The sequence below is a fragment of the Pelophylax lessonae genome, assembly GCF_965119305.1.
Source record: "Pelophylax lessonae genome assembly, chromosome: 4".
Classification (NCBI taxonomy): domain Eukaryota; kingdom Metazoa; phylum Chordata; class Amphibia; order Anura; family Ranidae; genus Pelophylax; species Pelophylax lessonae.
Genome location: NC_138771.1, coordinates 640830709 through 640849195, shown reverse-complemented (window position 1 = coordinate 640849195; position 18487 = coordinate 640830709). Strand labels below are relative to the sequence as shown.

At 43.0% G+C, this 18487-nt stretch overlaps 1 pseudogene across 1 annotated transcript; it reads left to right on the top strand.

Moving 5' to 3' along the window:
• Window positions 1-1076: 1076 nt before the first annotated feature.
• LOC309552153 lies at window positions 1077-2950 on the top strand (annotated as a pseudogene). The gene is made up of 2 exons: window positions 1077-1693; window positions 2630-2950. The product of its transcript is annotated as an uncharacterized misc_RNA (transcript).
• Window positions 2951-18487: the final 15537 nt, after the last annotated feature.

Here is an 18487-nt window from a genome sequence, read left to right as displayed (position 1 = left end):
GTGCAAAGCACGAAGGCATCTCACTAAATTATGTCCTTCTCAGCGGACCTGACCTGAACAATACACTCCTGGGAGTACTCATCAGGTTCAGAAAAGAACTCATAGCAGTAACAGCAGACGTACAACAGATGTTCTACTGTTTCCTTGTTCGAGAAGATCACAGAGACTACTTAAGGTTCCTGTGGTATGCAGACAACGACTTTAACAAAGACATCACAGAGTACAGGATGAAGGTACATGTGTTTGGAAACAGCCCTTCTCCAGCTGTAGCTATCTACAACTTGAGACGAGCAGCACAGCAAGATGAAGGACATGGTCAAGAAGCCAAACAGTTCGTCATGAAGAACTTTTACGTAGATGATGGACTTGCTTCTTTCTCCAGCAACGAAGAAACTATTAAGGTCTTGAAAAGTACAAGAGAAATGTTGGCAGAATCCAACATAAGATTGAATAAGATAGCCTCCAACAGCAGCAGAGTCATGGAAGCATTTCCAACGGAAGACCGTGCTAAAGACCTCAAAGACCTGGATCTAGGAACAGAATCACCACCCTTGCAAAGAAGTCTTGGGCTTAGTTGGGACCTGAAGACTGACAGTTTCACCTTCAAGGTCGCCAGAGAAGAGAAGCCATTTACAAAAAGAGGTGTCCTAACTACAGTCAACAGTCTTTATGACCCCCTGGGATTCGTAGCACCTATCATTATGCAAGGCAAAGCTCTTTTGAGACAGTTCACTATTGAGCAAGAACAAAGTGACTGGGACGTACCTCTACCTGAAGAGAAGGAAATGCAGTGGAAGTTGTGGAAAGACTCATTGTTAGAGCTTGAACAACTCAGCATCCCAAGACCGTATGCACCTGTTTCCTTATCTGCTACAAAGAGAAGAGAAATATGCGTATTCTCTGACGCTTCCACGATGGCTATCGCAGCTGTAACCTACCTTAGGGTAATAGACATTGAGGGACAAAGCCATGTCGGGTTCATTATGGGAAAATCTAAACTGGCTCCGAGACCCACTCATACTGTCCCACGTCTAGAACTTTGTGCTGCTGTCTTAGCTGTCAAGATGGCAGACATGATTATGACAGAACTGGACATTGAGATCCATGCAGTGAACTTTTATACAGACAGCAAGATTGTGTTAGGATATATTTACAACGCTTCAAGAAGATTTTATACATACGTGGCCAACAGAGTGACACGTATCAGAAAGTCTACAAGTCCAGAACAGTGGCATCACATCAGCACGGACAAGAACCCAGCTGATCACGGGACAAGACTGATGTCAGCCGCTGTACTCAAGCAAACTAACTGGTTCGTAGGTCCTTCCTTTCTTGGTAAGCCAGAAACCAAAGAGACTACTCAGGTAGAGACTTTTCAGCTCATAGAACCAGATCAAGACAAAGAGGTAAGACCTCAAGTTGCAGTTTGCAAGACTTTAATTACAAGAGACAGTCTGGGCGCCCATAGATTTGAAAGGTTTTCCAGCTGGAAGTCGCTGACCCGTGCAATCGGAAAACTTATCTGTCTAGCCAGATACTCCTGCAGAGCTACCAATACTGATCAGCGTAGCAAAGACCACCTTGAACAAGCCAAGGTAACGATCATCAGATGCGTCCAGCAGGAAGTCTTTAAAGAAGAAATCCAAAGCCTTCTGAAGAGAAGGAAGAGATTTCTCGACACAGCTCCCTCAAGAAGTTGAACCCTATCCTCGACGAAGACGGAGTGTTAAGAATTGGAGGTCGCCTGTCGGCAGCGGATATGACTATCCAAGAGAGACATCCCTTCATCATACCCAAGAATCATCACATCGCTCTTCTTCTGGTGAGACACTATCACGAGCAAGTCGCACATCAAGGACGGCACTTCACTGAAGGAGCAGCACGGTTAGCAGGATTGTGGATCATAGGAGGTAAGAGACTAGTCTCCAGTGTGATCAGCAAATGCGTGATCTGCAAGAAGATTAGAGGGAAACTTGAGGTTCAGAAGATGTCAAACTTACCTGCAGACAGACTTGCTTCAGATCCTCCGTTCACTCATGTAGGTCTAGACGTTTTTGGCCCTTGGAACATCTCTTCTCGCAAGACCAGAGGAGGCAGTGCCGAAAGTAAGCGTTGGGCTGTTTTGTTCTCTTGCCTGAGTACCAGAGCAGTTCACATCGAAGTGATTGAATCTTTATCCACTTCAAGTTTCATCAACGCCTTGAGAAGATTTTTCTCTATCCGAGGACCAGCAAAATTGATTCGTTCAGACCGTGGTACAAACTTTATTGGGGCCTGCAAGGAATTGAAGATCATCTCTAAAGACTCTAAAACAGGTTCCTATCTTCAAGACCAAGGATGCACTTGGACTTTTAATCCTCCTCACGCATCGCATATGGGAGGAGCTTGGGAGAGGATGATAGGAGTAGCACGTCGCATTCTGGATGCTATGCTCCTGAAGGTTGGATCCACTCGCCTCACACATGAAGCTTTGACTACACTAATGGCTGAAGTCATGGCCATTATGAACGCCAGACCTTTGGTTCCAGTGTCCACAGATCCGGAGATGCCGGCAGTCTTGACACCTGCAATGTTGCTGACTCAGAAGATGCAACCAGTGACAGCTCCCACAGGAGACTTTGACCTCAAGGACTTGTACACCAAGCAATGGAGACAAGTTCAAAGTCTTGCGGACATTTTCTGGAAGAGGTGGAGACAAGAATACCTGGTGACACTGCAGTCACGCAAGAAATGGCAAGATGACAAGCCCAACTTACAAATTGGAGACGTTGTCTTACTAAAAGACACTCAGGCCCACAGGAACGAGTGGCCTATTGGACTCATTGTGGGAACTGATCCTAGTAGTGATGCTAAAGTTAGAAAAGTTGAAGTTAGAGTTGTTAGACAGGGCACTCCCAAGGTGTATGCTAGGCCAATTTCTGAAGTTGTTTTACTTCTGTCCAATGGTTAGTGGCATAACAAAAAATATGCCAGGTGGGGAGTGTGCTGCCTTCGCACTATATTTCATGTGCTCGGCACTCAGCAGTGCCTGTCCCTTTAAGACCCTCCATTTTCCTGTAGCCTAGGGGCGGGTCTTCTACCTTCTGATATGGGCAAGTCTAAACTTGTCTATCCATTACAGCGTGAGACTCCAAAGGGAACAGACATAGGACCTCTCAAGCTAAGCTATTGCAAGTCTGATGAACACCAAAAGCCTGTAAGTAAAGGATTTGTTAGTTCAGCCTGCATAGAGGGATGGTAGATCTTTGTATAGATAATGTGTTCTAGTATGTAGTAAGCACATGTTAGTTAGTCCCTATCTTCTGCATAATTATGTATAATGTATGATGTTGAATAGCCATACTTATACCTGTCTTTATATGTTTGTTTTACAGTTTTACCACACTTTCACTATCATATCCACTCTCATGTCCACCACATATCTGCTTATTCATATGTAAAGGCACATGTATGAATTATACCTCAGTAAAGGCTGCATCAAAGAAACCAGCTCTTCCTTTATTGAGATTTGGTTATTACTTGATGTGAAGCTGTGTACCTCAGGCAACACACAGCCGAGACATTACGCTAGTACTGTAGTCATTAGTAATGGCAATATAGCCTCCTCAGGATAACTTTACTGTATGTCAGACATGTGTACTGCATATTCTCTATCTTGTCTTGTACCCATTCTTGTGATATGTCATGCATGCATGCACCCCATTAAGGTTTTTCTCAAGTAACTTCAGTCCAAGTTAAATACCAAATAACATTCTTTATTGTGTTTAAACGTGACAAATAAACAGTTCAACAAATTGTTTTCAATACACATTCCTGTACATTCTGCTCTAAGTGCCCCTAAATAAGTACACTGGTGCCCTCGGTTGCCCTATGAGGTAGTTATACCTTAAATCAGTGAGAAAATCCTTTAGAATCCATTAGTCTATTAGGTAGAAGTATAAGTTCATATCTCTGGAACCCCGACTGGGCTCCCACAAGTAGTTATAACAGTCAAGGTAGCAATCACATCCGGGCACAGGTCCTATTCCCTTCCAATGCATGGAGCAAAATCAAACCCTTAGAGGTGGTTCTCTCCCTTTATGAATGTTTGCCCCAGCAGAGGGTGGTACTTCCCAAAAAAACCCAGGGAAATATGGCCAGCAGCGTTAACCCTTGTTTCTCAGGGCGTACCAACTCTGCGGGGCAATCTAACTAAATAGTGCTATAAACCCACATTGCAATACACCGTTTTACAGAGAAATGCAAACATAGTAACCAGAAACACAATAGTCAAAAACATACAAAAGAACACACAATACAGTAAACCCTTTGGAAGCACCTACTTACATGTTAGATTGCATTCATTTGCGTTTTAATTGTTGATGTGTTAAGGGAGCCCATCCATTAGGAATGGGGTGCCAACACACCACCATGGATAAAAAAATGCACCCTGATTCTTTTACCCACTTAACCACTTTACCACTGCTCACGTTGATACTACTGCGGCAAAGTGGCTCTTGTAGGTCTGACGACGTAGACCTACGTCGACAGACCCTCTCCCTTCTAGGCAACGCGCACGCGACGCCGGAGGCTCGCTCCCACTGTATTCAGTCACAGCGGGAGTCGGGCCAGGGGAGGAGCAGCGGCGATCGCCGCTGCTCTTCCCCAATCGTCGGGGAATCGAGTGTGGAAATCCGCCAGCCTGTGTAAACACAAGCGGGCGGATCTCCGAAGTGACAGACAGGGTCAGATTTGATCTGTCCTTGTGTCACACAGTCACCTCCCCCCACACACGTCAGTAAGCACCAGGCATACATTAACCCCTCCCTCTCCAATAAAATTAACCCCTTCACTGCCAGTGTCATTTTTACAGTAACAGTGCATATTTATAGCACTGATTACTGCAGTAATGTCACTGGTACCCCCAAAAGTGTCAAAAATGTCAGTCAGGGGTCCGATCTGTCCGCCGCAATGTCGCAGTCCTGCAAAAAAAAAAATCGCAGATCGCCGCCATTACTCGTTAAAAAAAAAACCACCAAAAATGACATAAATCTTTCCCTTAGTTAGTAAACGCAATAACTTTTGAGCAAACCAATCAAAATACGCTTATTGCGATTTTTTTTACCAAACATATGTAGCATAAAACAAATTGGCTAAAAATTTAAAAACATTTTGATTTTTACATTTTTTTGGGGGGAAATTCCAAATAAAAAAAATGTGAAAAATATTGTTATTTTTTCAAAATGTACGCTCTTTTTTTGTTTATAGCGCAAAAAGTAAAAATCGCACAGGTGATCAAATACCACCAAAAGAAAGCTCTGTTTGTGGGAAAAAAAGGACGTCAATTTCATTTGGGTACGGCGTCGCAGGACCGCGCAATTGTCAGTTAAAGTCTCACAGTGCCGAATCGCAAAAAGTGGCCCAGACGTAAGACAGCAAAATCCTCCGGTGGTAAAGTGGTTAAGCGCCGCCCGTCTCAGCCCTTCCTGCGCGAACCGACGTAGTCCTACATCGTTTGTGCACCTGCTGCTAGGGGCCGAGCGCGCGCCACCGGCGGTGCGCTCCCGCCCCCACTCAGCAGCGGGGACTCCAATGCACAGGGCCGGCCGCTCCTATTGCCGCCTGACACCCGAGATTGCTCCCCGCTGAGAGAGAAGATCGGTCAGCTGTTGTAAACACAGCTGACCGTTCTTCTCTCTGAAATGATCACTGAGCCCTGTGATCCTTCTATATAGGATCACATGTCTCTATGATCATTTCAAAAGCCCAACCCACATACAGTTAGAATCACTCCCCTAAGCTTACATTTAACCCCTTGATCAACCACAGTGTTAACCCCTTCCCTGCCAGTGTCATTAGTACAGTAACAGTGCATATTTTTAGCATTGATTACTGTAGTAATGTCACTGGTCCCCCCAAAAGTGTCAAAAATGTCAGTTAGGGGTCCGATCTGTCTACCGCAATGTCGCAGCCCCGCTAAAAATCGCAGAGCGCTACCATTACTAGTAAAAAAATAAAACAATAAATTAGATAAATCTTTCCCCTAGTTTGTAGACATGATAACTTTTGCGCAAACCAATCAAAATACGCTTATTGGGCTTTTTTTTTTACCAAAAATATGTAGCAGAAAACAAATTGGCCTAAAATTATGAAAAAATTAGATTTTTATTTATTTATTTATTTATTTATTTTGGGAATGTAATATAGCAGAATGTGAAAAAATATAATTTTTTTTTTTTCAGAATTGTCGCTCTTTTTTTGTTTGTAGTGCAAAAAATAAAAATCCCACAGATGATCAAATACCATCAAAAGAAAGCTCTATTTGTGGGGAAAAAAGGACATCAATTTTATTTGGGTATAACATTGCACGACCGCGCAATTTTCTATTAAAATAACAGTGCCGAAACGCAAAAAATGGCCTGGTCATTAAGGGGACAAATCCTTCCGGTGGTTAAATAATGCAGCGAGGTTGCAAGTCATGTGTTGCACTCTACTGTACAGCAAACATAGAGCAGGTGTCCTGTGCATTGTAAAAATGCACATATTCTACCACGTTCCCACACTATACATATGAGAATGGAACCTTAACCACATCCCCTCTCAAACCTGAAAACTCCCTATGGACCAGAGCAATTTTTATACTTCTGCCATTGACCTGTTTATTCAGCAAAACGGAAAATTGTTATCAAATACTTACCGTAATTTTCCTTTCCTGATGGACTCCATGGCAGCTTACGTGTGGGTTAGTCCCGCCTCCTCCTACCTCATAGGACCCTACTCCCATAAATTTTTACTCTGTGCCAGAGGCCGTGTTCCATAAATAGCCTACTCCAGCAGATGGGAGGGGACTCCAGCTGCCATGGAGTCCATCAGGAAAGGAAAATTACGGTAAGTATTTGATAACAATTTTCCGTTTTCCTGACAGACTCCATGGCAGCTTACGTGTGGGAAATAACTAGCCAAACACACAAGGGTGGGAAACTGCTGGCCAAAAGAAATTTAGTTTGCACCATCAACAGACAGTACTTGCAAACCAAAGTTAACAGAAGACAATGAAGCTGGCTCAATACAATAATGAGTCATGAAAGTGTTAATGGAAGACCATGATGCCGCCTTGCATATTACTTCAGGGGCCACATGACAAGAAGCCGCCCAGGATGTGGACACCCCTCTTGTCGAATGCGCGGTCACCGCTTCTGGAGGAGCCAAGCCCTTAGCCTTATATGCCCATTGGATGGTCTGAACAATCCATGCCGCTATGGATCTTGAAGAGGCCCGCAAGCCCTTGTTCTTTCCATGGAGGAGAACAAATAGATAATCTGAACGCCTGAAGGAAGCTGTTGCATCCAGGTACATTCTCAGAATTGCACCCACATCTAATGGATGTGTATTCGGATCATCTGACGATTTGAATGTTGGAAGGACAATCTCCTGGTTCTCGTGGAAAACAGAGACCACCTTGGGGTGTGATCCCAACATGGGGATAAGAACCACACGATCTGGGAAGAAGGTCAGGAATGATTCTTTGCAACCCAGAGAACTAATCTCGGAGACTCTTTTAGCCGAGGTGACGGCAACCAAGAAGGCCAATATCAGAGACAGATCTTTAATGGAGAGTTGCTCTGTGTGACTTCTTATGACGTCAGAAAGGAAGTTCAAGACGAGTGGAAGATCCCATTTAAGGAACCTTGGCTTCCTCTGTGGCCTGAGTCTGGAAGCTCCCCGAAAGAATTGATGAACAAGGGGATGAGACGCCCAAGAAGTTCCTGTGAAGGCCGAAATAGCAGAAACTTGCACACGTAGTGAGCTAACGGATAATGGTAGGTCCAGTCCCGACTGCAGGAAACCAAGAATATGCTGGATATTCAGGTCATTGCATGACCCCCCTTTCTTGGTAACAAAATCCATGAACTTGGACCAGATCCTTCCGTAGACCTTGTTAGTGCCTGCTCTTCTGGCACTTAAGAGAGTAGAAATTGCCCCACTCGGGCAACCTAACGCCTCCAGCCTTTCCCTCTCAAAAACCATGCCTTCAGGTGCAGATGAGCCGCGCATGGGTGCAGAGTTGCTCCCTGGGACAGAAGGTCCGGCCTGATGGGTAGAGGAACTGGATCCCGAAAACTGAGGAGCATCAGCAGTGAAAACCATGGCCTGTTCGGCCAGTATGGGGCTATTGTTAGCACTTCCACATCTTCCATCCTGAGTCTCACCAGGAACCGGAGAATGACAGGAACTGGGGGAAAGGCATATGCCCTGTGGAATCTCCAATGGTCTGTCAGAGCATCCGTCCCAAAGGCTTGGGGACAACGGAACCTCACATAATACTTCGGAAGCTTGTGATTGCATGGAGATGCAAATAGATCCACTTCTGGGTGAAATTCCAGAGAAGTGAGCCACTGGAAGACATCGTTGTGAAGGCTCCATTCGTTGTTGTCCAAGCGGACTCTTGAGAGGAAGTCCGCTTGAACATTCTGTACCCCTGGAAGAAACACTGCAGTGAGGTTGACCAGGTGTTTCTGGGCCCAATATAAAATTGGATCTACCTCCTTCAACAGGGAGTGCCTCCTTGTCGCTTCACATAGGAGACCGCGGTCGTATTGTCCATCCTCAGGATCACAGAAGTCCCTTCTATTAGGTGACGGAATGCTTTCAGAGCGCAGAACGCGGCTCGCAATTCTAGAGTATTTGACACTACCCTGTGAGCTTGGAAATCCCAGCTGCCCTGGGCTATCTCTGTCTGACAGAGGGCACCCCATCCGGTGTTGCTGGCATCCGTGGTAACTGTGATCCAAGAGATGGGCATGATGGAATGGCAATTGAAGAGATTTTTGCTCTGCAGCCAACATGGAAGGCTCTCCCGCATTGATGATGTTATGCGAATGAGGTGATTTTGATCTCCTGGACGCCACTGATGGAGAAACCCCACTTGGAAAGGCCGCATATTCCACTGTGCCCACTTCACCATTGGAGTCGTGGCCACCATGGTCCCAACCAATCTTAGACACTGAGATGCTCGAAGGTGAGTGGCCGTCATAGCTAGGCGTACCCTGTCCCTGACTACCGGGATCTTCTCGAGGGGCAAAGAAATTGTGCCTCGACTTGTGTCGAACTGAGCTCCCAGAAATATTAACGACTGGGTAGGCTCCAGATGGCTCTTCTCCATGTTCAGTAACCAGCCGAACTCGCGAAGAGTGGCTATTACCTGAGACCTGTGTACCAGAAGTTGTTCTCGGTCTTGTGACAGCAGGAGCAGGTCGTCCAGATAATGGTGTAGACGGACGCCTTTGGTCCTGATCAAAGCCACCACTGCTAGTAAGACCTTTAAGAATACCCGCGGCGATGTAGTAAGCCCAAAGCCAGGGAGACAGACAAACTGTAGATGATTCCGATCTACTGCGAATCGTAGGAACTTCTGGTAATCTGCTGCCACTGGCACATGGAAATAGGCGTCCTTGAGGTCGATTGACACAAGCCAGTCTGCCGGTTGTATTGCTTGATGGATGGTGAATAGCGTCTCCATCTTGAATTTCTCCTTCTTGATAAAAGAGTTCAGATGCGTGAGGTCTATGACCGGTCTCCAAGCACCGCTCTTTTTCTGAACCAAGAAGAGAGGGGAGTATAGACCCTGGAACTTCTCGTTGGTTGGAACTGGAACCACTGCGCCTTGAGCCACCAACAGATCTACGTAAGACAGAAGGCCTTGTCTTTTCTCTTCTGACTGTGGCAATGAGGTTGGAATGAACCTCAGTCTGGGCGGACTGCAGAATTTCCAGGAATGGCCTGTTGATACTGTCTTGACGACCCAGAAGTCGTTTATCGAGGTTGCCCAGACGTGTTGGAAGCATAGTAGCCGAGCCCCGACTTGCTCCGCCTGGGCAGGCACAACGTCAAAAAGACTTCGTGGCCTCCCGACCACCAGAAGACCCTCCTCTGGGTGCTTTCTGTCCTGAAGGCTGCGGTCTTCTCCAGTTCTTTCGGAATTGACGGCCAGGCTTATATAGGCGAGCATCCCTTGATCGATCAGCCCCTTGCCTGGGCTGAGACCTCTTCTGGTCCAGCAAGCGCCTATCCTGGGGAAGGAACCGCGACTTACCACCTGTGGCATGGGAAACGGCGCTTTCTAACTTTTTGCTGAATAGGAAGGACCCCTCAAATGGAATTCGGCACCAGGCCTGTTTTGACGCAGGATCGGCCAACCATGGACGTAACCAAAGAGCCCGTTTTGCAGTAACCGATGAAAGCATTACCCGTGCCGCAAGGCGGACCATGTCTAGGGAGGCCTCCCCCAAAAAAGCAGCCGCCAGCCTCAGCTCATGTATTGGCGAATTTCTTGCGACTTCTTCCGACACGCTTCTGAGTGTTGTGTCCACACTGTCTGTCCACACCTCCATTGCTTTAGACAGGGCTGCGAGAGCCAATGCTGGCTTGCATGCCATTCCTGCTGACACATAGATGCGCTTGAGGTCTGAATCAATGCGTCTCTCAAGGCCATCCTTAAAGGTCACTGTGTCTTCAAGCGGAAGGGTGACATGACGCACCAGACGCATCAGTGCTGCATCCACCAGAGGTGCAGATTCCAGGTGTTTAACCTCTTCCGTTTTAAACGGGTACATTTTGTTCACTTTGGAGAGTAGAGAGTTTTTTCTCTCTGTGCAGCCCCATTCGTCTGTAAGGATTTCGCCGACCTCCCCTAAAAGGGGAAAGAAAGGGCGTTCCTTCTAGAGGTGCTTAAAATACCTCTTCTGTTTAGAGGGTGACTCTACCGGCTCATCCCACTTCAGGGCTTCCTTCACAGCTTTGACCAAGGAGGGAACCATGGCAAAGTCAAAACCCGCACCAGGGTCGTCTGCTTCAAGCTCACCCTCAGAGTAGTCAGATGAGGAGTGGCTGTGCTGGGAAGGCCCAGGGATATCAATATTTTCACCAGCCGGAGTACTCGCCATCCTGGGGGAGGAAGTTCCAGCACGAGCAGGATCCAAGGTTTTTAAGGACTCCATAACTATTCGCCTGACCAGCGACTCCATCTGCTGGTTGCTGTCTTCCCTTTTGTTTGCAGCATGTGCAAAACAGGGCTCACAGAGCGACTTTCCTTCAGGATCTTTTGTCAGAGTGGTGGTGTCCTGAAGTAGCTCCAGACTCTTCACCATGTCGCCTAGAGGACGACCGATGATGATTGAAGATGAATGCCGCTTTTGCGACCTGGGAGGATCTTTATCTTCACGGGCTGAGTGACGTCTTTCAGACCTAGAAGGGCTTTAGGAAAGAAAATAAAGACTCAACAGAACAGCAGAAAAAAAACCCCCCCAAACATTACAGGGAGAGGAATAAAACCAATCTTACCTGTAATGTAAGGGCTGTCCACCAGGGGGCGGTGAGACATCCATATCACTTTAGGAAACTGCAAGAGATTATGAATGAGTGACATGCAGAAAGCAGGCAGGAAGCCTATTCAGCATAATCACAGCCATCTCTCACCTTTAAAGATTCCTGCAGAGCACGGGGAAGCCGCTGGAAACATTGCTGAACAAACCCACAGATAGCTGAAACTAACAGCTATTTGAATTTGCTACTGGAATGATGTCACCGCCCCCATCCCCCCCACCTGTGCAAACCAAGCCTCGATTCAGATCGAGCCTGGAAGGCACCGCCCCCCCACCTGTGCAAACCAAGCCTTGATTCAGATCGAGCCTGGAAGACACCAGGAAGCAGTGGAGTGGAGGGGAAGGACGTGGAATGGAACGCCATGCATCCCACAGCCAAACTAGAACCCAGGGAGAGATAAGTAACAAACAACAGGAGAATATACAAAAACAAACTGCTGCCATAGAATGTAAAGCAGGATACATCACCACTTCCACGACCAGGCCCTGGACCATACGGACACCACGGCTGCACAGATGATGGGGCGTATTAATGGGCCTCCCGCTAATAGCTGGGACGATTGGCCAAATGTCGCTTTACCTGCCATTGGCCAGGTTTGTAAGCTCTTCCGGCAACTGACTCCACGCCCGTGTCCTACCCCGCTAATAGCTAGGGCGTGCTGGACATGAAGGGGACACCACTCGATCCAACGTGCAGACCGCCAGGCCTGAATCGGGAATCTTCATGAGGTAAGATTTGACTATAATCCTTTCAGGAGGAGGACAAAAAAGGAACACGGCCTCTGGCACGGAGTAAAAATTTATGGGAGTAGGGTCCTATGAGGTATGAGGTTAAGTTAACAAAGCAATGCATATGTTGTTTTTTTTTTCCATAATTCTTAGACATAAAATAAGTAGTATTACAAATAAATTGTATTACAGTAGATAAAAAGTATGAATTTTATTCTGTAATTTGTCATGTTTAAAATGACACTAAAATATGATTCTGGTACAAAGTTACTTACAAATGAAATAACAATTTTTTTTTCAACTTTGGGATATTTTAAATGTGACAAAAAAAAAAAAAAAACTTGCCTACCGTTTTAACTACATGTTAAAATCTGCAAACTTTCCTAGAAATTACTGGAAACCCTGCAAAAAGTATTTTATGAAAGCATGGAAAATAAAATAGTGGTAGTTTAAAATGTTTATGTTGCATGATATTTGCGTAGTTATTTATCAAACACATATTTAAACATTATATAAAATTAATTTTTGCTCAAACCAACACAATTTTTACCCAATTGTTTTGTAAAATATAAAAGATGGGATTGCATCCAGTAAATAGATATAAAACTTCTCAAGTCTTAAAATTGCACAGGACTGGGAAAATTAAACTATGGTACCCAAAATTGTGTACAGGCGATGCTTTTAAAGCCTTTATTAGGTTATCAGTTTAGAGTTAATTGTGAATTTTGGCTCTCACTCTGACAATTGTGATGATACCTCACATGGATGATGCAACTGATATATACATATATGCACACTGCACATTTTATATGGGGCATGTACAAGGCTGACAGGGGTGCTTATTTTATATTATACTTTTTTTTTTACTTCATTGCTATCGCAAGGGGTAGCCCCCTATGTGATGGCATTGGAAGGCGGTAGGTACTCTTTTTGGAGACGTCGGGATCTATTATACCTCCAATGTCTCCCCTGCCCTCTCCGATGCAGCTAACCAAGCACTGATTGTGCTTGATTAGCTGAATCTTGGGCTACTCTAGCCTAGGAATGACAACTGTGACCCTGAAAGTGACATAATATACAAGAATTCAAGAATACCCACATGGAAGAAAAATATATTTGAAATATATTTAAAAAAAACATTTTTAATTTATTTTTCCCAAATATATTGGAAATATATTTGAAATGCTACAATTTTGGCCATATTAAATATATTTCTAACATTTTTTCCCTAAATATATTGGAAATATATTTTTCTTCCATATGGGTAATTAGTTACAGGAGGAATTGGGGAATGTAAATTTCCCAGGTTTCTCCTGACTTCACTGTGCAGGTTGTTTACTGTGGCCCTGAGCTCCTCGGAGGAACAGGAGAGCCTGGGAACCACCAAAGGTGCCGCCAGTTGTAAAAACCACATAAAAGTTATTGGGTGGCTCTAGAGCTACCCAAGTTACTTTTATTGGAAAGCCTTTTGCTGGCTGTTAACAAAAGTAGCAGCTGTGGGCTGGCTTTAACTATTTGTCCACTATGCCATTTAAAAATGTACTTTGGCATACAAGTAGTTAAGGAACAAAAATATAAAAATAAACAAAGAAAAATAGTCCAACTGAAGAAAAAAAATCCGGCACCATGATGTCTCAAAAATAAAACCTTTACATTTTTATTAAATCCATCCATTAAAAGGAATCAATACCTGTATTGACGCGTTTCAGCCTCTTACATAGGCCTTAGAAATAAAATAAGAAATAGGTTTAAATAAAAATGGGCAATAAAAGGGGAATAAAAAAAATCAGCTGGAAAATAATAGTTGAAGGAAAGAGAAAATAAAGTTAATTGGACTAATGAACTAAGGTGAACTAAGATATAATAAACAAATAAAATAGACAAAAAAAAATAGACGAATAGACATTTTTTTTTTTAACCCCATTCACGCTTAAGGGTAAAACAATTGTTAATGCCTAAGCACAATTTTGCAACTTTGACATGTATTAGTAAAACTGTACATATCACCACAACTACTTTGTGCATTCACGTGGATTATACCTTTTTTTTTTTTTTAGGACAAATTGGGCTTTTTTTTCGGTGGTAAATAATGGATATCCCTTGATTTTTATTTTTTTTTATTTTTTTTTATTTATCAAAGAAACATTGGCCCAAAATAGTACAAGAAAATAATTTTTTACATTTAGTTGTATATTTTGTGTTACTACTACAACTTACCACCAAAAAGCAACCTAAAAATATGTTCCTGCTCCTGGCGATCGCAGCTATACCACATATGTGTATGTTATATGTTGTTTGTATCCCTAGCACAGCCCAAAAAACAATAATACACATTTTACTTTTTTACAGTATGTCCAACCTATAACACACTGACACTGATACTAATTAAAAAAAAAAAAATTGTGCCCAATATATACTAAAAAGGAGAAAAACTGGTGCTATGGACGTTGGCTAAACCATTGTTTATTTTAACATATGAACGACAGTCAAATAAAAATCCAACGCGTTTCGGCCATCAGACCTTATTCATGGCTCAATATATACTGACCCTGACCTTGACCTTTTGACCCATACTTGAATCAAACACTATGCATAATAAATGATACCAAACTCATGGCTGCACCTGATCTTGTTATAACCACTTGCTGCCAGGACATTTTTGCGGAGTGAAGTGTTTAAAGCGACTCTATTATCTACATAGAAAAAAGCACAACCTGCAATATTACTGTGAAATAGTTCTGTGTCTTCCATTGGGAAATTGACACTTCTGGAAGTGTCAATTTCCAAGGAACCAGCTAAAGCTACAGAAAACCTAGAAGATCACCACTCTTTCTACTTAACCACTTAAAGACCACCCGCTGCAGTTATACTGCGGTAGGCTGGCCCTCCTGCCTGAACCGCCGTAGGTCTCGGTCGGTCATGCGTGTGCAGCTAGGGGGCGAGTGCGTGCCGCCAACAGCGGGGACTCCGATGCACAGGGCAGGTGGCTCCGATTGCTGCCTGAGACCCGCGATCGTTCCCCGCTGAGAGAGAAGAACGGTCGGCTATTGTAAACACAGCTGACCTTTCTTCTCCCTGGAATGATCACAGAGCGCCTGTGATCCTTCTATATAGAATCACAGATCTCTGTGATCACTCCCCAAGCCCCGCCCCCATACAGTTAGAAACACGCCCCTAGGTACACATTTAACCCTTTGATCAACCCTGGGTTAACTCCTTCCCTGCCAATGGCATTATTACAGTAACAGTGCACATTTTTAGCACTGATTACTGTAATAATGTCACTGGTCCCCCCAAAAAAATTCAAAAATGTCAGTTAGAGGTCTGATCTTTCCACTGAAATTACTAGATTATTAGTTAAAAAAAAAAGAAAAAAAACAATAAAAATGACATAAATCTTTCCCATAGTTAGTAGACGCAATAACTTTTGAGCAAATCAATCATAATACGCTTATTGAGATTTTTTTTTACCAAATATATGTAGCAGACAACAAATTGACCTAAAATGTTAAAAAATTTTGATTCAATTTTTTTTTTTTTGAGAATATTATATAGCAGAATGTGAAAATTATTGTTTTTTTTTTCAGAATCGTCGCTCTATTTTTGTTTATAGCTCAAAAAATAAAAATCGCAGAGGTGATCAAATACCACCAAAAGAAAGCTCTATTTGTGGGGGAAAAAAGGACATCAAATTTATTTAGGTACAGCTTTGCACAACGGCGCAATTGTCCCTTAAAGTAACTCAGTGCCGAATCACAAAAAAATGACCTGTTCAATAAGGGGGGAAAACCCTTCCGGTCCAGAAGTGGTTAAATGGTTGCTTTGAAGGAGAACCCCAGTTTACAATTTTTCACATGTCTGGTGATCTTTCATTTTCTCTTTCCTTCTGCACTGATGAGCAGCAATCCACTCCATGTCAAAAGCTTTAACCACACATGGGCATCATCGCACAACCAGTCCCTGTCTGAATTCACCATCATTTATATGCACTGCATCAGCCACATGCATATTACTGGACATTACTAGATGTGGAGTTATGTTTCTAATTAACCAGCCAGTAACTCCTGCCCAAACGAATTGGCATCTCTTTGTACATTACACACTCCTGCACTATATACACTATATTGTACATTAAACACTCCTGCACTATATACACTACATTGTAAATTACATACTCCAGTACTATATACACTATATTGTACATTACATACTCCTGCACTATATAACTATATCGTACATTGCAAACTCCTGCACTATATACACTATATTGTACATTACATACTCCTGCACTATATACACTGTATTGTACATTGCACACTTCTGCACTATATATACTATATTGTACATTGCAAACTCCTGCACTATATTCACTGTATTGTACATTACACACTCCTGCACTATATACACTATATTGTACATTACACACTCCTGCTCTATATACACTATATTGTACATTACACACTCCTGCACTATATACATTGTATTGTACATTACATACTCCTGCACTATATACACTTCATTGTACATTGCACATTCCTACACTATATACACTGTATTTTACATTACACACTCATGCACTATATACACTGTTTTGTGCATTGCACATTCCTGGACTATATACACTATATCGCACATTACACAGTCCTGCACTATATACACTACATTGTACATTGCAAACTCCTGCACTAAATACACTATATTGTACATTGCAAACTCCTGCACTATATACACTATATTGTACATTACACACTCCTGCACTATAGACACTACATTGTACATTGCACATTCCTGCACTATATACACTACATTGTACATTACATACTCCTGCACTATATACACTATATTGTACATTACAAACTCCTGCTCTATATACACTATATTGTACATTACACACTCACGCACTATATACACTTCATTGTACATTGCACATTCCTACACTATATACACTGTGTTTTACATTACACGCTCCTGCACTATATACACTGTTTTGTGCATTGCACATTCCTGGACTATATACACTATATTGCACATTACACACTCCTGCACTATATACACTACATTGTACATTGCAAACTCCTGCACTATATACACTATATTGTACATTACACACTCCTGCACTATAGACACTACATTGTACATTGCACATTCCTGCACTTTATACACTGTATTGTACATTACACACTCCTGCACTATATACACTATATTGTACATTGCACATTCCTGCACTATATACACTGTATTGTACATTACACACCCCTGCACTATATACACTGTATTGTACATTACACACTCCTGCACTATATACACTATATTGTACATTACACATTCCTGCACTATATACACTGTATTGTACATTACACACTCCTGCACTATATACACTGTATTGTACATTACACACTCCTCCTGCACTATATACACTATATTTTGCACTGCACACTCCTCCTGCACTAGATGTTCCCTATATTGTATATTACATTCTTCTCACCAAAATATTCATTAGCAGTTGCTGGTTGCTAAAGAGTCCCTGACTATTTTAATGAAGTAATACTATTTTTAGTGTATACAAAATCATAAATAAATAAGTGTTTCATTTTTAAAATAATGATTGTGCTGGGGTTTGTACATGTCTGCGAGACTCTGGTTTGCAGGATAGCAATTTCTGCATATTTTATGAGTACAAGAAGGCTTTTGTTTTTTAACGATGTCCTTTTAAGCCCCTCCCACTATTTCCCCATTGTGAACCCAACCACAGTTCACCATGCAGTATTACTCTACTTAATCTACCCAGAGGCACCCTCTCTCTCCCCCCTCTGTCTTTTACTTCCCTCTCCCACACCCCCTCTTTTTCACTCCCCCCTCTCCCCCCCCCTTTCTCTCTCACCCCACATCTCTCTTAATTTATTTTTTTTAACAAATAATTAATTTTAACAAAAAATGTTTGTGTTTTCATTTTTTTTATTCCCAAAAAAAGGCTCTCTCAAATCCTAGGATGCTCTTAATCCGGGTCTGGGTATGTAAAACATCAAACAACATCTCCTGCTGTACACAATTGTCATGTATTCTCAGCACTGTGCTGATAATCAGCAGGAAGCAGCATTACGTAGCAGGAAAAACACAGACTGTGCCCAGGGAACACAGAATAGGGAAGAGGAAAAGAAAGCTAGAGAGGTGACAGGACAAACTCTGCTGCCATAGACCTACAAGGATAGTGTCTTATCTCCCTGATTATCTGTACTTTCTCCCTCAGCAGCTGCAGCCTGTGAACTTCAGCACTGTAAAGCTTCTGTCAGCCTTCCTTTCTAGCTGAGCCAATACAATCAATGGCAGCCTTCAGCAAGAAGAAATAGCAGCAATGCTGGAGACACTTTACAGCATACACATATAATGGTAGCAATATT